Here is a 22,629-nt window from a genome sequence, read left to right as displayed (position 1 = left end):
TTTTTCTTGATTTTTAACATAATTACTTTACGAAGAGAAAACAATGAAAACAGGCTTTAAACATTCTTTTTGAGTTTTCCTAATTTTTTATGATTTTTTGTGAATTTTTATGAATTTTTGGAAGTTTAAATATTATTATAATAAAATAAGAAGATTAAACCGGTTCATACCGGTTCAAAGACACAACCGGTTCACAACGAGGTTAACCAGTTTAAGGTATTGGTCAAGGCTAACGCAGATGCCAGGAGGGCAAGAAGAAGCAGAGTGTCACGGACCCCCAAAATGGGACTCAAGTAAGGGCTGTGTGGCACTTGTTGAGAGCTCTCCCTCGACAAGTCAGCCAAGTCTCACACGTTCAAGCCTGCAATCACGAGCACCTGGTGAGTTTCAATACTCAAGAACACCAAGGAACAATAGGATATCACATGAGCAATATATTCTTATACACCGAATAAGACTATAACAATCAAAGACATCACAATCCAAGGCAACAAAACACCACAATAAAAGGGACTACTTATATTATTCAACAACAGGGGAATAATCATACAAACGATAACATAGATAATCATATATTCATTCCAAATCCCTGAAGAATACAATTCTAGCAGTATCTCACTCCCCCTTTTCCCCATTACATTGTCACACCCTAACATCCTCCCCCACTCAATTTATCGATGTCCTCGTCGATGTGTTGTAGACAGCCTTCTCGCTCTTCTGATGTCGATGTAGATGTCGTTGACTACGAATTTCTGAAATCTTCAATCTTCTGTATGGCATGCTGAAGGTTGTCTGCTGTTTCCCAACTATTCTCTTCTTCCCCCAGTCCTAACCACTGAACCAAAAATTGTTGTTGTTGACGACCTTCTAGATTGACGACTCTGTCTGCAATGATCTCCTGGACCTCTTTGGTGATAGGATGCCTTCTGGAAATTATTGCTCTCCTTAATTTTTGTCGATGCAGATTTGCTTCATCTGTGTAGAATGGCTTTAAATTGCTTACATGAAACACGGGATGGACTGGACGTCTGTGGCTTTTCATCCACTCGGGTTGCTCAAGCCGATAAGATGTATGTCCCACCTTTTCGATTACTTTGATTGGACCTTTGTAACGACGTAACAGCCTTTTATCCTTGCCACGAAGAAAGCGAAATGTCTCCCGCGGCACTTTTACAAGAACCAGATCTCCAGCTTCAAATTGTTGTGGTCGTCTCCCTTTGTCAGCCCATTTCTTCATGCGCTTTGATGCTTTTTCTAACTGAGCTCGGGTGACTTCGATGTTTTGCAACCAATTTTTTGTGAATTGGTAGGCTTTCGGGCAATTTCCTTTGTATGGACCATCCAGAGTGTGTGGGAGAGTCGGTTGTTGACCTATCACAATCTCAAAAGGGCTTTTATTAGTTGCAGAAGATTTCATAGAGTTAAAACAAAATTGTGCCGTGTCCAATAAAGTAACCCAATTCTTCTGATTGGAGTGAACAAAATGTCGTAAGTATTCTTCCAGCATCCCATTAAAACGTTCAGTTTGACCATCTGTCTGTGGGTGATAGCTCGTGGAAAGATTAAGGTTTGAACCCATCAAGCGAAAGAGTTCACCCCAAAATCCCCCCGTGAATCTAACATCCCTATCACTAATTAAGCTTTCTGGAACACCCCAATATTTCACCACATGCTTGAAGAATAACTGCACTGTCTTCTCTGCTGAACACGGCTTCGAGACTGGCACAAAAGTTGCATACTTTGAGAACCGGTCAATCACCACCAAAATTGTGTCAAACTCCTCTACTTTTGGCAACGAGGAAATGAAATCCAAAGAGACACTCTCCCATGGCCTAGCAGGAACTAACAATGGCTCCAATAAACCTGAGGCCTCTTTCTTTCTACCTTGTCTTGTTGACAGATCAAGCACGTTTTAGTATAACTCATCACATCATCTTGCATATTCGGCCAATAGTACCACTGTGTAATCAAAGCATGAGTTCTTCGCCATCTCGGATGACCAGCCTACAACGTATCATGGCACTCTTTCAATAAGGTCTTCCTCAAGTTTCCAGCTTTAGGCACATAGACTCTCCTGCCTTTAGTCATTATCAGTCCATCTTCTACCCAGAATTGTCGTGTCTTCCTTTCGTCTATTAATTTGCTTAGTGATTGTGCCTGCTGGTCTGTACTTAAATGTTCCTTGATAAGATTCTTCAAAGGTAGTGCCACCCTGCTATTTGATAGATGACTGATGATTTTCAATGCTGCCAATTCAGTTTTTCTACTTAAAGCGTCGGCCACTTCATTTGTCTTCCCCACTTTATATTCAAAAGCAAAATCAAATTCAGCTAGCTTCTCCTGCCAACGGGCTTGTTTTGACGTTAGTCCAGGTTGTGACAAAAAATGAGTAACTGCTACATTATCGGTTTTTACCACAAATTTGGACCCCAAGAGATAGTGCCTCCACACCTGAAGACAGTGTACCACTGCGAGAAGCTCCTTTTCTTGTGCTGTATAGTTCCGTTCGGCACCCGACAATTTTCTACTTTCAAAAGCAACTGGATGCCCTTCCTGCAAGAGAACTCCCCCTAATGCAAAGTCTAAGGCATCTACTTGCACTTCAAACGGTTTTGTCACATGAGGAAATATTAGCACCGGATCTCCTACAATCTTTTCCTTTAATTCAACAAATGCTAATTGGCACTCTTCTGACCACCCCCATGGTACCCCCTTCCTCAGTAAATTCGTTAACACTACAACTCTTCTAGAGTACCCCTCTATAAACTTTCAGTAGTAGTTGGCTAGACCCAAGAAAGATCGCAGTTCTCTAACGGATGTAGGTGCTCGCCACTCCTTGATAGTTTTTACTTTAGCTGAATCCATCCGAATCTGGCCCTCCTCAATGATATGCCCCAAGAATTTAATACGCTTTTGAGCGAAAGCACACTTCTCCCTTTTTACATATAACTGATTTTCTTTGAGTCTTTGCAAAACCTTTCTAAGATGATCTTTATGTTCTTCTAAGGATGCGCTAAAAACCAGTATGTCATCAAGGTAAACAACAACAAATTGATCAAGGTAGTCCCGAAAAACCTGATTCATTAGATAACAAAAGGTAGCGGGTGCATTTGTTAGCCCAAAAGGCATAACAAGGAATTCAAATGCTCCATACCGGGTGACACAAGTGGTTTTCGGTTCATCTCCCTCAACAATGCGCACTTGATGATATCCCGACCTCAAGTCCAGTTTCGTGAAATATCTAACTGTACTTAACTGGTCAAAAATATCAGCAATCAGTGGAATGGGATACTTGTTGTGCACGGTCACCTTATTAAGAGCCCGATAATCTACACACAAGCGCAAACTACCATCTTATTTCTTCTGAAATAACACTGGGGCCCCAAAAGGTGCTTTTGAAGGACGGATGAACCCTGCTGCAATAAGATCATTCAGTTGTCTTCTAAGTTCAGCTAACTCTGGCAGCGCCATTCGATATGGAGCACGTGTTGGTGGCTTTACTCCTGGCAAAAGTTCAATTTCGTGGTCAATCTGCCGTCGAGGTGGTAAAACCCTCGGTAGCTGTTCCGAGATCACCTCCTTGAACTCTTCTAAAACTTCCTCAATCTCAAGTGGATATTTCCCTACCTCTACATCTTCTGAAACTATCGGTAGAACCACGAAAGAAGATTCTCCCCTTTTTATTCCCTTTTTGAATTGGATGGCTGAAAGGAACTTCCTCTCATCGAAATTGTTGTAAGTTGCGGGGACCGCACAAGGTGTACTTCCCATAATCACAAGACAATCCGCAGCTGGGATCGGCATTGAGCGTGTCACTTTAAGAAAATCCATCCCCAATACCACATCAAAGTCGTCAAGGGGTGCCACTGTGAAATCAATTGTTCCAGACCATGATCCCATCTGGCATGCCACTTTAGGTACCACCCCCACCGTGGTTAACGCTGGAGAATTCACTGCTTTTATCTTGCCCACATCCTTATTTACTTGCAATTCTAACCGTCGAGCTTCAGAATCAGCAATGAAATTATGGATAGCTCCTGTATCAATCATGGCCCTGATTTTCTTTCCATTCAAAAGTAGATCAACATACATTAGTCCCTTCTCTTGAGACTTGTTGTTAATTACTTGACGCTCTAATGCTTCCAAAAATCTTAATGCTCCCACCATATTCGGTTGTTCTTTTGGGGTTGCTGTCGGGATTTCGGTTTCCTCTCGAAGGGCCTTTATAGCATTCAAAGCCTTACGATCAGGGCACTCCGCCACTCGATGTGGTCCCATGCAAAGAAAACAGGATATTGGTCGACGCTCTCCACCCCCCGTTCGTCCGCCCCTCCACTCCTTAACCATGGGCGCTCTTTTATCTTTCCAAGAATTATTTGTCTCCCTATCCCTTCCCCCATTTGTGGGCTTATACACTTTACTGGGCCTGGAATCATTATTGGCGGACGTAGGGAAATTTCGCTTCCCATAATTATTTGAACAATCATCCAATTGTTCGGCCGCAGCGAGAGCAGAAAAGAGATCACCAGCACCCTGCCGACGCAGTTCATTCCTTGGCCATGTCTTCAAGCCCCGAAGAAAATGAATTAGTTTGTCTGATTCGGTCATTTCTATAATGTCCAACATCAAGGCTTGGTATTCTCGTACATAGCTTCTTATTGAGCCAGTCTGTTGCAATTCCATTACTTTGCACTTTGCTATGTACTCCACATTTTCGGGATAGAATTGAGTCTTCAAGGCCTGTTTCAACCCCTCCCACGTGTTGATAATACATCTATTGTGCTGGATGTCATTCCATTTAGTTCTCCACCACACTTTTGCATCCCCTACCAGGTATATCGTTGCCAGATTTACCCGATCCACTTCTCGATCCACTCCTGAGCACGTGAAGTAGTGCTCCATATCAAAGAAGAAATTATCCAGCTCCTTGGCATCTCGCATACCCCCAAAACTTTTAGGTTCTGGTACCTTAGATCGAAAACTCTCAATGGGATCTGCAACTAGCCTTCGGGCTAACTGTGCCACTGCATCCACTTTCACAGTGATCTCTTGTAAATCCCTCTGGACTTGGACCACTGCACTTCGTACATTGCCTATCTCCTTCAAATCTTCCTTCAAAATAGTAATGGACTCCTTAACATCTTCTGCAAGGAAATCAAAATTATCCGTTAGCTCCCGTAAGGAGGCCTCAAGCTCTATTGGCTCTCCCCGTTGGGACGAAAGAGATGGCAATATGCCCTCAATATGTTGCAGCCTACTCTCAAAGGCTTCCAACTGCTCGATACTCTTCTGGAAGGCCTCAAGCTCTCTTGGCCGTTTCTCCAGGGATTTCACACATGGAATGAATTTTTCAAGTTCCTCCAGTCTCTCCACAACTTTTGATACCCCATAGAGAGATTCTCTAGGGTTTTCCTCAGCGGCCTCAAGCTCTGTTGGCACGCTTTTCTCTTTTATCAATGTTGCCACCAACCCTTGGAGTTCACCGCACGTTCTCTCCAGGGTCACAAGTTGTGTCTTAAGCGCCTCAATGTGCTCCACTTTTCCTGACTTGTTTCTCGTATTACCACTCATGGTGCTCGCACAAATTGTGCTCTGATGCCAACTGTCACGGACCCCCAAAATGGGACTCAAGTAAGTGCCGTGTGGCACTTGTTGAGAGCTCTCCCTCGACAAGTCAGCCAAGTCTCACACGTTCAAGCCTGCAATCACGAGCACCTGGTGAGTTTCAATACTCAAGAACACCAAGGAACAATAGGATATCACATGAGCAATATATTCTTATACACCGAATAAGACTATAACAATCAGAGACATCACAATCCAAGGCAACAAAACACCACAATAAAAGGGACTACTTATATTATTCAACAACAGGAGAATAATCATACAAACGATAACATAGATAATCATATATTCATTCCAAATCCCTGAAGAATACAATTCTAGCAGTATCTCACTCCCCCTTTTTCCCATTACATTGTCACACCCTAATACAGAGCACTGTCTCCCACAACCTTATGTCCTTCTTGAAACTCCAATACAGAGCAGGCCTAGAGACGCAGAGAACCGAGACTATTACAAAGAAAACCTAACAACGCCTCAAAGCAAGCCCCTAATCTCCGAGAACCTCTTGATATGTCTCTCACTCGTTCTCAGATCTAACAATGGAGTGACGAGGAGGGGGAGTTGGGTTGATGGTGGCTGTCGTCAAAGAGAGTGGAGGTCGTGCATGTAGATTTGTGTGCAAACAGTGCATGGGTCAGTGTGTGCGCAGGTGTAGGAGAGTGTACTATGGGTGTTTTAGTGGGTGTTTGTGGGTGTTGACAGTGTGTGTTTGTGGGTGTTGACAGTGTGTGCTTGAGTGTGTATCAGAGGGTGTAGCGTGTGTTGCAGGTAGTGTGTCGTGTGTGTGCGTGGTGCTATGTGTGCAGTGTGTGTGCGTAGTGTTGTGTGTGTGCAGGTTAGGTGTGTTTAGGAGGACCAATGAGCCAATGCTGATGATAAGAGCAGGGGCCACGACACCTCTCAAGCTCAGACGCCATCCCCCAAACTCCCTTGATCTTGTCGAAGAAGTAGTTCAGAACATTTGCAACTAGAATGCCTATTGTGATAGACAATTGGGAGCCAATGTTGAGAGCTCCTTTGTATCTGTATGGGGCCATCTCGGAGAGGTACAGTGGCACAAATTGATTTGCAAACCCAGTACCGAAAACCAATAGCAAACACCCCACAATGAGCATCCAAACGGCTTGGGTTAAGCCATTGATCGACAGTGGCTCCGACACAGAAGAGAGCACCCCCGAAAAGCATGGACAACTTTATCCTGAACCTTCTGGTCACCATGGATGCCATAAGCAACAACAATAGAGAAGCCAGATATAGAGACGAAGTGAACATAGTTGGTGACTGATTTCCGAACGTGCAGTACTGGTTCGACGAGGAGTCCGCCATCTCCTTCCGGTACACCGACAGGAAGAACTCTTTCAAGAATGACGCCATAGATGTAACCCCACCTCCACCGGCCATTCTCGATCTAAGAACCAGTTATCGGAAAAACAGAGAGACAGAAAGAGAATGATAGAAAATCAAGAATGAGAGGCATCTGATAATGAGAGGGAAGAGAATGTTTGGAGATGACGTAGACGAACGACGACAGAGAGGACGACAATGGAGGTCATCGATGATGGGGTGCTAGAAATGACCATGAACTGGTGAGGGTGAGAGTTAGCAAAGATGAAATGGTGACGGAGACGTCGGAGAGTGCTGGAGACGATGTGGTCGATGAGACCAAAGACGAGTGAGCAACGGTTAAGGACGAACTCAGCAGTAGAAACAAGGGATACTTTCCAGGGGGCTGGGAACGAGGACTGTAGAGAGAGAGTGTGGGATGTCTGTGAGATGGTTGCTGGGTTAGTGCATGAGGATCATGAGGCAGAAAGTGAGAGAATGGAGAGAGGGCAGAACCAACTAGAAGATGGGATAGCTTGAGAGTGAACGTGAGAATGCGAGAGAGAAAGTGAGAACCTCCAACGGGGTTGTGAGTGATGGGTGATGCCGTAAGGGAGAGAAAGAAATAGAAGAAGATAAAAACTACGGGAATAAAATAACCACAAATTGTTAGATATCAGATCTACGAATTTCAAAAACCAGAGCAGTAATAACACAGCAGCATCAAACGATTATATGATTGAACCAAAGAAACGAACTCTACAATTTAGCATGCCATTGGAAATGAAAACAGAGTCCTTAATCTAAACACTTGAGGCTGTTTGCTGCTGGAATCCGTTGTACATGTGTGAGATTGGCCGGAGTCGGCGAGCAAAATATAGGTCGCTGGAATGGTGGTCGCCTGTAGCTGCTTCGTGTGGTGGTTACGCCGGTGTGAGAAAGAGGCTGGGAGAGCACGAGTCTGCTTAGAACTACTGGTTCGCTTTGACGTCGGTGATGGTGGCTCGTGGATTGACTGGGAGAGACCGGAAGAAATGGAGGTTGAGAGAATGAGATGGGAGAACGGGAGAGGCCGAGAGGGAAGAAGTTGGGTGGTGAGTGGAGGATGGAGGTGCTGGGCTAAGGGTGTCTAGCGACAGAGATGAGAGGCCGTGGGAGAGGGAGCTACGAACAAAGGAAGAGAGATGAGGAAAGGAGAGTGATGGAGAGAGCCCGAGAGAGAGATGGAAAGGTGTGAACAATGGATGCCCTCCTGCATTGAGCTGAGACTCCCTATTTATAAGGAGTCCGGGTGGTGCAGATTTGGCGTGAGAATGCCTCCTTCTTCAACATAATTTTTATTCCCTCCTCTCAGCCTGTTCCTTTATTCCCGCGAGGGAATATTGCAACCACCCACATGCACATGCCTCTTTTTCCTTTATTTATTTATTTTTGAAATTTCTTTAACTTCCAGCTTGCTAATTGCCAATTCTATTGAGTAGGCTCTTGCGGGTATGATGCATGTGACTCTGGTCTTGATTTTTTATTTCTTTGCATTTTATTTGTATTTTCTTGGTATTTTATTTTTATTTTTTGTATTTTTTTATGTCTTTTGTGCTTTTTGTTGTCCAATTTCGTACTCCCAAAAAGAGAGACTCGGTTTAATAAGATTTGATTCTCGGAAAAAGAAGGACCCGGACTCTATTTAATTAAAATGACTCACTAAAATTTAAAGAATTCAATTTTTAAAATTTTACGACTCCATACAAAAATTTGAAAGACTCAATTTAAAAATTAGGGGCTTAAATGGAAAGACTCAAGTTAAAAATTAAAAGATTCGATTAAAACAATGGGACTCATTTTTGAAAATACCGAGACTCAACTTAAAAATACTAGGACTCAAATAAAAGAATTTTAATTTTGAAAAGGACACAATTGGATTTTTGAAAGGGTCCTCCAATTTTTGGGATTTGAGGTCAACTTCTATTATGCCATGTCTCCTCAGAAATCGCCCTGATAAAAATTAGGGTGTGTTAGAGTGCTTATATTGTTTAAACGCTTAACAAATTTTCACAATTAGTAAACGATATAAGTAGTTAATAGGATCTAAGCATAAACTCAAATTGATAGGGGGAGCATCTAAACATAAAATCCTATCTTGTGTTACTCACCAATATTTTAGGCTTAGATTTATTTTAAATTCATTGTGGCATGTGCTTAAACGAGATGATTTTATTGAAAATCGTGATTTGAAATATACTACTTAGCCACAATTCTTTGGTTTGCCATATGATTCTTGTTTTAAATTTGTCTAATATCTTTGGATCTATATGCTTGCCTTTTCTGGTTATATTATGAATTATGCTCAAATGTTTAATTAAGAAAATGATGCTTGTTTGAACTTTATATTAAAGTTTATTTTTCAACAAGCATCATCCCCAGTAGTTATTGTGAATCATAAGATTATATATATATATATATATATATATATATATATCTTTTCTCTTACGGTAAGAAATGATTTTATATGAGACATTTTTTTTTGCTTGTGAACTTAAATGCCTTCATGACATGTGCTATATGTAGTGACCCGAAAAATAATAGCATTTTAATAATAAGAGGGAGAGAAAATAGATATAGAAACAGAAGGAGGCCGTAGACTTCGTCGACAACATTGCATTTTGGAGATAATATTAAATAATCATAAATTTAGGAAATTGACCAGCTTCGTCGACGAACACAAGATCTCGTCGACGAAGGTCTTCAAAATTTTGTCGACAAACACAGGACTTCGTTGACGAGAAAATACTGAGAGACGGTTCGGGCTACTCTGAATTTCGTCGACGAATACAGGGCCTCATCGACGAAATTTGTGAAGGGCTCGTCGACGAGGTGACGTGTCTCATCGACGAACTTGACCCTATAAATAGTGGAAATCCGGGATATTTCTCATTTTCACCGCGCCTCTCTCTCTCCTACGACTCTCTCTCCCTTCTCTCTTCATTTTCGGGCCCACCAGTCGCCGGATCGACGATCCGATGCTACTACACCCTCCTGGAGGAGTTCTCTGCAAGACTGCCAGAGCGGATCGTCAGGAAATCAAAGTTGGATTTCATCCAAAATTTAGGATAAGGACTTTTATCCAATTTTTGACTTCCTGACAGTTATAGGAAATGATATATAAGGAAAAATACTGATATTATGTTCTGGCATATGTTGGTTTCAGGGTGTTTTGTAGGAGGTCCTGCGGGTGTTAGGCTTGTATTTCCTAGAGGCTTTCCAGTAGTTAGGTAAGGGAAATATGCTATGCTAGGAAATTTCTAAATATTATACAGTAGTACGGGGATATGTTTTACGAGTTGTAGTTTCATGATTTTTTATGAATTTTAGTACCATGATTTTACAGATTTAAGTACTATGATTATGTCAATCTCAGTACCATAATTATACGAATTCCAGTATTACGAATATGCAGTTCCATGTTATGATTATTCAGATCTCAGTACGTTATGCAGCAGCATGGTTATTATGATTACTTCAGAATCATGGTAAAACAGATAAATATGTATAGAGAAATATTATATGATATCAGACCCTGTTGGACTTGCAGCTACTACCGTTGCTACAGATACAATGTTATTTTATGAGTGCAACCACCTATTCAGATAATACGTGGTACAGTCGACCACTTAGGCCCTTGAAGAGGTTAGGCTCCCAATCCAGATATGGGTTGAGGTGGGCAGGTTGACTGATGGAGTTCAGTGATTTATTCCTGGTTGGCCAGCCAGGGTAAATCCAGCCTACGGGCCGCACAACCTCGTAATGAGGGGCATGTCATGACACAGATAGCCATAGGGAACAGTTTCAAGTACTATTACTTACGTATTGATTTGCAGAAACAGGGATCTTACTATATACATTAGAAGTATTTTGAATTATAACCATAATACTGATATGTCAAGCAATAGGGAAAATGGGTGGTGTACTTTATTATTTGTGATGTACTTTTGTACTCAGTTATTCATGTTTATATGAAACAAATTTCATGATATATATATAGTAGTTCATTCGCCACACATTAGTAATAGCATATTTCTTCTTACTGAGCGTTGGCTCATCCCAATGTTGAAATATTTTCCAGGTGATCCAGGTGGGCGAGCAGATCAAGCTCGCAAATAGAGGGGCATCTGTAGTGCCCTGTCAGCAAAGTGAGTATGTTTTGGGAGGATTTTTTGTATTACCCTAGCTAGTTTAGGGTATTTTGGGAAATTCAGATATATGTGTATATGGGGAAAACATGTAGTACTCTGGTATTGAGTGATATTGATTTTGTATTGTATATAGTGGTTATGTTTGTATGATTCTGCTTCCTGCTGCTTAGGTTAATATCATGGTATCAGAGTATGCTATTTGCTATTATGAAAAAAAAAATCAATTTAATAAGCAGGTCGTTACACTATATCTGTGTTGAAATTTTATGTCATGAAATTTCAATTTTTTAAGGGTGTTGCATAAATGGTTTGTTTAAATGACCAGTTATACTGTTTTGTGTGCTTAATTGTCATATTTTCAAAAATAGTTTTTTTTTTGTATGCCCAAATTCTTTTAAATAGGGGAAGTTCTCTTAAGCTAAAATTTTCTTTAAAATGCCCAAATCTTACACTAAAAAGGGGGAGAATTTTAATGCTCAAATGGTTTTATAACTTAGCCCTTTTGTTGATGACAAAATGGGGAGAATTTTTCTAAGCAAAATGTTTTATAATATTTTGTAAGGGTGATTAAAAAGGGTTAAAATATCTAAGCTGCATGCATCATGTATTTGTGCTTTATTGCTAAAACAAAGTGCATGTTATTTTTTAATGTCTTATTTCCTAAATATGCCTGAGCTATATTGAGTATTTTTAAGTTATGCATATTTTTAGGGAGTGTCTTTTTAGGCTAAATTCCATTTTACTCTAGTGCGTTTGTCATCATCAAAAAGGGAGAGATTGTTGACTTTTTGAGTCTGATCCATGTTTGATGCTGACAAAGCACAAAGATCTTATGTGTGTTTTTAAGTGCTTGAACATGTTTATATTTTGGCACGCACATAAAACAAAGGGAAGATGGAAGTCAGGACGGAACTTAAAGACCATTTTGTCTAGTGTATTCCATGAAGTGAATAGCAAAGGAAATGAAGACATATATTTTAAATTTGTAATGCATTTTGTTTTCTATTTGGTCTGTAATAATGCATTACATACATGATGTGGATGAAAACTCAAATGATCATAGACAGACCCTAGGGACCAACATTTTTCATAGAAAACCTTTTCTAAAAATAATAAAATCATACAGGGTTTTCAAAATGAATTTAAGATTAAAAATAGAGCCAAAATTCAATTTCACATATGCTCATTCGACTGACCCTTGCATGTTCATTTTACCCCAGCCGACCGAATCTGTCCATTGGCCAATTTTAAATTGCCTTGGTCGATCAACCTTCATTTTTGGTATGTTTTCAATACGTCAGCCGACCGGTCCTTTTAGTTTAAAATGCCCTCAGCCAATCGGACCTCAAGCTCCACAGATCGGCCCTTGCCCATGGTCGACCAAACCTACGAAGGTTTGGAATTGCCTTTTGGACAGCCGACCGACCCTTTCCTCAGCCAATCAAACCCATTGAAAAGTTCAAATTTGGTGTGTGAGGTTAGCTGACCGACGCTAGGGTCAGCCGACCGAACCTCTCGGGTTCCAATAATTCTCAGCCCTTAAACACGTTTAATTTTTTAATTAAACAAATTTAAAAATACCAAGCGTGTCTCCAATGGTCAAAATTTTCATAAAACTATATATACCACCTTTCATTTGCTTAATTAGCAACTTTGATTAGCCAAAAATTCTCTCAAATCTTTTTGGGTTATTTTTTAATCAAAATTCCCCCAAACATATTTTATTGCAAAAAATTTGTTGGGGCAAATTTTTTTTAAACACACTCTCCTACTTTCTTTTGCTCTTCATTTTGAAAAATCATTTTAAAATAAAGAACTTTATTTTTGGGCATTCATTTTTATACAAAGCATAATACTCTCATTCTTTCCTTATTTTTGAAAATTACTTTTTGAAAGTAGGTTAGGTTTCTCTCGATTATTTTCTTGATAAATATTTTTGGGGAAATCTTGTGTAGCTTGTAAATCTTTTGCACTTCCATTGCAAGATTCATTAGCTTATCTTGTTTTATTGCACAAATCCCTTTTTGAACTAGAACTCTAAAATCTCATTATACTTTATTTTGAAAATATTTTTGGATATTTCATTTGAGAATTTTAAGATCTTTGAAAATACATATTGCATATTTCTATCAAAGATCATGTATATTTTTTATTTGTGCAATAATTATTTGAAAGAAAAACCCTAGGTTCTCCTATATCTTATTGAAAAATATTTTGGAGAATTATTTTTTATTAGGGTTAAATCTTTGAATACTTATCATATACAATGTTTTTCAAAGATTACAAAAATATTTTAAGCAAAACACCTTTACTTTTTGAGCTTATTTCATATCATTAGAGAGTGCATTTTAAGAGCTTCATTGTTGTACATCTTTACTTGTATTTATAAGCATTTTATTTATACAAAAAATTATTTTATGTATCGGTTGGGTTCAACCCGTAAATTGAACTGGGGAGTCTCTGCCCCGTAAGAGAGACCAGTTCGGTTCAGCCTGAAAATTGAACTGAGAAGACTCCGCCTCGTAAGGAGAACTCAGTTTGGCTCAACCTGGTGAATTGAGCTAAGGTGACACCGCCTCGTAAGGTGTGTTGGTTGTGGCTCGGCCTGTGAATTGAACTGGGGAGTCTCTGCCCCGTAAAGAAGACCAATTGGGCTCAGCTTGGTAATTGACCTGGGGTTTACCTCGGCCCGTAAGAAGAAGTTGTAAACGGTTTCTGCTCCACCCGTTAAGTGAGCAGAGTTAGTGGAATCCTTAGGGGGTATGCCCAAGGCGGGGACGTATGCTAGTTTGGCTGAACCTCAATAACAAATCGTGTGTGTCTCTCTCTCTATCTCATTTATTTTCCGCACTTTAATTTTCATATGTGTATGCTTGTTTATTTATAGTTATAATTATTTGCATGCACGTATTTAATTTAAATAAGATATGCTGCACTTGTGTATGTCTATATTCATTGTTCAATTGTTTTACATACAGGCGTATATTTTGAATGTGATATGATTTGTGGTAAATCGGCGATATATTAAAATTAGCCAAATATTTTTAAAACCCAATTTACCCCCCCCCCCCTTCTTGGGATCACACCAATTACAACAAATGTCCTTTTTATCTTTATGCTAATTATTTTCTCTACCTTTTTCTTTTGATTTTTCTATTTTAAATTTCTTACAATTTTTTTTTTATACACCCAAAACCTCTACAATGGAAACACTTGACATCCTTAATTCCTTTACTTAGACATAGACCTCCCTTTGAGTACATTGGTAATCTGAATTATAAAAGTTCATATTATTGCTTCTCCCCCGTCTCTCTGTGAGAAGTGCATCTGTTTGAGAAGTGAAGGGAACTCTTTCTTTCTTTCTAGTCTTTTCATTAAATATGCTCTTCTTGACTGTATTCACATTAAGATTTGAAGTTGAATTGTTTAATGCCATAACTAGAGTATCCCCATTATCTTACAAGGTACCTACTAGTAGACAAGCTTGCAACTCATCTTCCAAATTAATTTTCATATTAGGCATCTAATTCACAATGTTTAGAAAAATATTTAGATTCTTTGACATGTTGTTCCTATCCTTATATCTTAAGTTAACAAATCTTTTAACCAAGAAAGCTTTGTCTTTGGAAGTTTTTTTTTCATACATATTCTATAATATCTTCCACAATGCATGCATGAGCATTTGTTTCGATAGTCACCTGGTGAAACTCATTATTTGTCAATCCATTGCCGAATAAGACTGACCGTTTTTTTATTTGCTCACTTCCACTCCTTATCTGTTTAATCCACTAGTTTGACTTCATCACCTTAAATCGGATCATACAAATCTTTACAAAATAGAATGTATAACATTCTTGGTTTTCATATTGAGTAGTTTGATACTGTCAATTAAACATTGCATTGTTGTTGTTGTCCTCTATTTTAAATTGAACAAATTAATTAAATCTTATTTTGATACTAGTTAGTTGGGAAAAATAACAGAATGACTAAACTTACACAAAATACTTGCAAAATTTTTTCCACTTTGCACAAAAAAAAAAAAAAAAATGGGATAGAGATATAACTACCAAATTCAAATTTCATAATTTGATCCAACAACGCAACAATTAAATCACCAAATAAATTAACAAATAATTTACAAGAATAGTAAAGCATTAAAACACCAAAAAACGGAGAACCAAGAATTTATGTGAAAAACCTTGAATTGGGGAAAACCACGAGATCTCTGGTCTAGGCCAAATCTACTAAATAAGAGAAAAATAATAATAATATAAGAGTCAACAAGCTCTATGAGAACTCTCAATAACAACGACAATTACAACAAATCATAAATAACCTTACTCAGAAGCTGATTTCACAAAAAAAGAACCTAAAATCAATAAAATACTATCTCAACAGAAGACAAAATATAATGAAGAATACCACGATCAAAGCCAACCAAGTTGAAACTTTTTGTCGTCGCGATCACATACCTAAAATTTATAGTCAATCAGAGTCCATTTGGCCATCCAATCAAGTACCTAAGTGAATTTCTTCTTTAGAAATTTTCTATTTCTTTGGGGTAGTTTTTTATTATTTTTAGAAACTCAATAAGTGTAGTGTTGTACTAAAAAAACTCACGAAATGGTACTACATTTTACCATATTTTATCCTTTTTTTAAATACTTTTGTGTAATGATTAGAATAAATGTTTGTTGATGAATTTATATGGTTGATAATGAAATATGAACATTTTAGGTAACTTCCGTCAATTAAAAATGTAAGATAAAAATGTAATTTTTTAATAACAAATTTTTTTTATATTGGCTAATAAATAACTAATTGAGTACTGATGTATCATTTATTTTTATTAATCACTAAGAATTCAAGAATTTCAGTATTCAGAAAATTTAAAAAGGGAGGTGACTTTGAATTTTACCTTTCGGTATTCAACTCAATTTATGCTAGATGAATGCAAATATTTACAATATCCACAAAGAATCAATATGAGACATTGAGGAGGCGTCTTTAAATTTACTCTTTAATTTTTGGCTCAAATTACAAAAGATCGATGCAAAAAAAATACTCACAAACCATCACTAAGTATCATGTATCTCGATTATTATAAGTTTTTAAGGTGAAAACAAGAGAGTAGAATAGAATCCAATAATCAAACTTATATATAATTTTCTTTTGACTTTTCTCTTCTTTTTTTTTGATTATATAGGAACTCCAGCCATTAACAAGCCCTTCGAACCCCCTGGTGCGGTACCAAACCTACGGATCAGCGTCCTCCCCTAGGTCTCGTTGATCAGGTAAAGTCTAGAATGCGGACAAGACTTCCATGTATTAGTTGGGCGTTCGGCCAACCCGACCTCCGGAACATATCTCCATTACCATCTACGGTTCTCGCTGGCTTACAAAAAACTCTCACCATCTACGGTTCCCACTGGTTCACAGAGTGAACTCTCACCATTCATGGTTCCTGCTGGTTCACAGAGTAAATTATCACCATCCACAGGTATTACTGATTCTGTGAATGTATTTACTTGAAATTGAACCATGATACTCTGTTGTTTTTTTGTCCCACATTGCTAGAATACTTCCACCTTAGTATGAAAGGTGGTTTTGAATTTTTTATATTATTTGTCCCATATTGGAGAGAAGTGTCTTTTAGACTTGAGGTTGAAACTATATAAAGAGCTCAACTCTTCATTTGTAAAACACACCTCAAAGTTGTACTTTGTCAAGAAGTAGTGGATTGATCATCGGCGCCCGAGGATGTAGGTAATTCTATACCGAACCTCGTAAATTTCTTGTCTTGTTTTTTTTATTGCTTTATTATTAGTTTCTGCATTGCTTTAATTTCTTTTATATTCAATAGCAATAGTTGTAGTATTGGTGTTTGGCACAAGTGGGGTGCCCAACACAACAATTGGTATCAGAGCTAAGTTGAATAGTGTTGATACGGAGGTGTTCCTCTGTTAGGATCCTTGATTCCACGTTTGATGCCTAAGAAAGACCTTGTTTAAGCGAGTGCTCAGAGACCATTGCGGCTCAGTTGCTCCCTGGAGGTCAGCCTGGTCAAAGTGGAATTTCATAGGATAAAACAGAGTAGACACAGTTGGTACATACTATTCATCATAGGCCTTTTGCTTTGTTGGTTGCTATTGAATATATAGAAGATGGCAGAAACTAGTGCAGCAGTAGAAGAAACTCTGCCCACACGAACTCCAACCCCTTCGGCTTCAACATAATTGAAGACGATAGCTAATGCTCGGTTTGAGGTGGAGAAATTTGATGGTACCAATAATTTTGGTATGTGGCAATGTGAGGTGATGGACATCTTGTATCAACAAGAACTAGATATTGCTTTGAATGATAAACCAGTAGATATGGGTGGTAGAGATTGGGAAAAGATCAATCGTCAGGCATGTGGTACGATTCGTCTGTGTCTCGCCAAAAATAAAAAATATTGTGTTATGAGGGAGACATCTGCAAAGAAATTGTGAAAGACATTGAAAGATACATTTATGACCAAGAGTCTGGAAAATCGGCTCTATTTGAAAAAAAAATTGTTTCGCTTCCAATATCAACCAGGTATTTCGATTAATGACCACATAAATGCTTTCAATAAAATTTTGGCCGATTTGTTAAATTTGGATGAAAAGGTGAAAGATGAGGATAAAGCCATATTGTTACTGAATTCTCTCCCTGATGAGTATGAACATTTGACCACCACTTTATTGTATGGGAAAGATAAAGTTACTTATGATGCTGTTTGTACTGCATTGATTAGTACTGAATGCAGAAAGAAGGATCAGAGGGTCCATAAGGAAACAGCAGAAGCACTAACAATAAGGGGACATTCTCAGAGTCATATGCCTGGAAGGAAGAGTAAATCTCATGGGAGGAGTAAATCTCGTGGGAGACCTGTTAAAGATGAATGCGCCTTTTGTCGTGAGAGAGGGCATTGGAAGAAAGATTGCCCTAAATTACAGCAGAAGAATAAGGGCAAAGCACATTCTAATGCCATTATAGCCAATGAAGATGGAAGTGAGTCAGATTTTTCTCTTGTTGGAACATCTTCGTCACATTATATTGATGAGTGGATTTTGGATTCTGGTTGTTCCTATCACATGTGTCCCAATAAAGAATGGTTTTCTAATTTTGAATAATTAGATGGTGGGGTTGTTTTTATGGGAAATGATAATACTTGTAAAACAACTGGAATAGGATCAATACAGTTGAAATGTCAAGATAGAACTATTAAGACCTTGACTGATGATAGGTATGTTCCAAGCCTAAAGAAGAATTTGATTTCATTGGGTGCCTTAGAATCTAAAGGGTTCACTATCACTTTGAAAGATGGAACCTTAAAGATTAAATCAGGTGCGCTGGTAGTGATGAAAGGAATAAGGAAAAATAACTTGTATTATTTACAAGGTAGTACAGTTATTGGCTCAGCAGCAGTTGTTTCTGAGAAAGATGCAGGTTCAGATACAACCAAGTTATGGCATATGCAATTAGCACATGTAGGAGAAAATTTTTTGCAACAATTAGCTAAGCGAGGTTTGTTAAAAGGTGCAAAGGTGTGCAAACTTGAATTTTGTGAGCATTGCATTTTGGGAAAACAAATTAGAGTGAAATTTGGCACAGCAATCCACCAGACTGAAGGTATTTCAGACTACATCCATACAAATGTATGGGGGCCAACAAAAACGGCTTCATTGGGTGGTATGCATTATTTTGTCACTTTTGTTGATGATTTTTCTAGAAGAGTTTGGGTGTATTCTATGAAGCATAAAAATGAAGTGTGTGATATTTTCCTTAAGTAGAAAAAATTAGTTGAAACTCAAACTGGCGAAAAGATTAAACGGCTCAGATCAGATAATGGTGGTGAATACACGAGTGACCCGTTTATGAAGATATGTTAGGATGAAGGTATTGCTCGACACTTCACAGTTCGAAATACACCACAGCAGAATGGGGTGGCAGAGCGTATGAATCAGACTTTACTGGAGAAAGTTCGATGTATGTTGTCTAATGCTGGGTTAGACAAAAGGTTTTGGGTTGAGGCTGTTAAATATGCGTGTCATCTCATCAATCATCTACCATCATCTGCAATAGGGGGAAAAACACCCTATGAGGTATGGTCTGGAAAGCCTGCTAGTGATTATGATTCTTTACATGTATTTGGTACTATGGCTTATTAGCATGTTAAAGAATCTAAGTTGGACCCAAGAGCCAAGAAAGCAATATTCTTGGGGATAAGTGCAGGAGTCAAAGGATACCGTCTTTGGTGTCTAGAGACGAAAAAAATGATTTTAAGTAGAGATATAACTTTTGATGAACTTGCGATGATGAAGAAAACAATACGCAAGGAGTCACGAGTTGAAGAGAAGACCATTGGTACTCAACAACAGGTGGAGGTTGAGACAATTTTGGGAAACCCAGTAAGAAATGAGACTACACAAGGTAACTCTCCAGTTACGGTGGGGAATAGTGTACAAGAAAAGGAGATTTCAATTCGAGAATCTTCACAGCAACAAGAATCAATTGTTTCTCAAAGGCCAAGACGAGAAATTCGAAAACATGCTCGGTATACTGATATAGTGGCCTATGCACTTGCAGTTGTGGATGATAATGTTCCTTACACTTTCAAAGAAGCAATAAGGAACTCTGAATCAGATAAGTGGAAAAAAGTAATGGATGAAGAAATGCAGTCTCTTCATCAGAATCAGACTTGGGAGCTAGCCCAGCTGCCTAAGGGTAAGAAAGCAATTGGTTGTAAATGGGTTTATGTAAAGAAAGAAGGATTTCCAGATGCAAATAATGTTCGCTTCAAAGCTAGATTGGTAGCTAAGGGCTACGCACAGAAGGAAGGCATTGATTATAATGAGGTATTTTCTCCGGTTGTTAAACATTCTTCCATTCGAATTTTGTTGGCTTTGGTAGCACAATTTGATCTTGAACTAGTTCAACTCGATGTAAAAACTGCATTTTTACATGGTGATTTGGAAGAGGAAAGCTATATGACTCAGTCAGATGGATTTCAGGTTGCTGGAAAAGAAAATTGGGTATGTAAACTGGGTAAATCGTTGTATGGTTTAAAACAGTATCCAAGACAGTGGTACAAACGATTTCATCAGTTTATGATGGGTCAGAAGTACATAGAAATAAACATGATCATTGTGTTTATTTTCGCAGACTACAAAACGGATCTTTTATATATTTACTCTTGTATGTTGATGATATGTTGATAGCTTCAAAGAATAAGGAAGAAATCAACGAATTGAAAATTCAGTTAAATCAAGAGTTTGAGATGAAAGATTTTGGTGAAGCAAAGAAGATACTTGGCATGGAGATTTGCAGAGACAGAATGAGAGGAAGAGTTAGTTTGTCTCAGAAACAATATTTGAAGAAGGTAGAACAGAGTTTTGGCATGTCTGAGCAGTCAAAACCAGTAAGCACTCCTCTTGCTCCTCATTTCAAACTTAGTGCTGCTTTATCTCCTAAATCAGATGAGGAATGTAAGTATATGTCACAGGTTCCTTATGCAAGTGCTGTTGGTAGTCTGATGTATGCAATGGTTTGTACTAGACTTGATATTTCACAAGTTGTTAGTATGGTGAGCAGGTATATGCATGATCCGGGTAAAGGACATTGGCAAGCTGTGAAAGGATTTTGAGATATATTATGAATACGATTGATATTGGTATAGTATTTGAGAAAAATAATACTATTGAACAATGTGTTGTTGGATATGTGGATTCGGATTTTGCAGGTGATTTGGATAAACGTCGATCAACTACTGGATATATTTTTACATTTGCTAATGGTCTAGTGAGTTGGAGGTCTACCTTACAGTCTACCCTTTCCTTGTCTACAATAAAAGCAGATACATGACAGCTTCAGAGGCTGTTAAGGAAGCTATTTGGTTGCAGGGTTTACTTAAAAATTTGGGAGTTGTACAGAAGCACATTGTTGTGTTCTGTGATAGTCAAAGTGTTATTCATTTGGCAAAGAACCAAGTCTACCATGCATGAACGAAGCATATCGACGTTCGGTTTCATTTTATGCGAGATATTATTGATGGAGGCAAGATACTTCTTCAGAAGATTACTACAACTGAAAATCCCGCAGATTGACCAAGATTGTGACAACAATCAAGTTCAAATATTGTTTGGACTTGATCAATATCCTACAAATCTGAGTATTTTTGGAAAGCGCCGATGATGTGGAACTCCAGAAAATGTTGGTGACTAAAAATTTTGTTGAATTTATCGTCAAAGTGGAGATTTGTTGTTTTTTTGTCCCACATTGGTAGAATACTTCCACCTTAGTATAAAATGTGGTTTTGAATTTTTTATATTATTTGTCCCACATTGGAGAAAAGTGTTTTTTAGACTTGAAGTTGAAGTTATATAAAGAGCTCAACTCTTCATTTGTAAAACACACCTCAAAGTTGTACTTTGTCAAGAAGTAGTGGATTGATCATCGGCGCCCGAGAACGTAGGAAATTCTATACTGAACCTCGTAAATTTCTTGTCTTGTTTTTTTTATTGCTTTATTATTAGTTTCTATATTACTTTAATTTCTTTTATATTTAATAGTAATAGTTGTAGTATTGGTATTTGGTACAAGTGAAGTGTCCGGCACAACATACTCTTTTTTACGTGCTCATGCATTTTCAGCGCGAAATGCCAGTAGGGCAACTCTTCTCTCTTTTTGTTACGTGGGCTCGCAATGTTTGGGCTTTATTCGAGTTTTTACCGACTTCTGCTTGTCCTGGGATCACAGGATTCACAGCCGTTGGATCAAACCACAACAGAGATTTGCATTATAAAACCCTCGCCAGCAAGCTATCATAAGCCGAGGCTCTGCGTGTGTACTTCTGAAACCCTAGGTCGTTATGACAACCCCTGGAAGCTATTATAAACCGAGGCGCTGCGTGTGTGCCTGTGAAACCCTAGGTTGTCATGTCAATCTTCTTCCTCTGATTTGGCGGCGACGCTTTCATTTTATTTTTTCGCCTTTTTCCATATTTTGTGATCTTCTTTTGTTTGCTGTGAATCCCGTTGGGAAAACGGTAGAAAGGGAAATCGTTGTTTCCGCCAAATCTTGCCGGAGAGCTTTGTGTTCTTATTGTCTGACGTGTTTACATGAATCAAACAAGGAAATATGATTCTAGGTTTTCTTCTCCACCATTTTTTTAAGACATTGTTTTTTTTTTTTCTTCACTTTTTGAGTTTTGGTAGTTCTGCAAGCAAGAAGTTTGGTTGTGAATGGTCACATTTTTAGTATAAGCGCTAAGAAGGGAGCCAAATGATGAAATATTTCAAGTTGAATGCCGTACGGCGTCTTGATTTACTACTTGAATAGGAAGATCTGATGCCTCTCCCTCCCTCATTCGTTCCCTGTGAGTGTGTGTTATTGTTGTTGTTGTTGTTGTTGTTCATATTTCCCCTTTTTTTGCTTAATATTACGTTATGCTTCGCTGATTTTACTG

General features: G+C 38.5%; 1 pseudogene; it reads right to left on the bottom strand.

The window, feature by feature from the left end:
- Window positions 1-559: 559 nt before the first annotated feature.
- On the bottom strand, window positions 560-7,075 carry LOC131162255 (sugar carrier protein C-like; annotated as a pseudogene).
- Window positions 7,076-22,629: the final 15,554 nt, after the last annotated feature.

The sequence above is a fragment of the Malania oleifera genome, chromosome 8 (assembly GCF_029873635.1).
Source record: "Malania oleifera isolate guangnan ecotype guangnan chromosome 8, ASM2987363v1, whole genome shotgun sequence".
Classification (NCBI taxonomy): domain Eukaryota; kingdom Viridiplantae; phylum Streptophyta; class Magnoliopsida; order Santalales; family Ximeniaceae; genus Malania; species Malania oleifera.
This window is presented reverse-complemented; position numbering and strand designations above follow the sequence as displayed.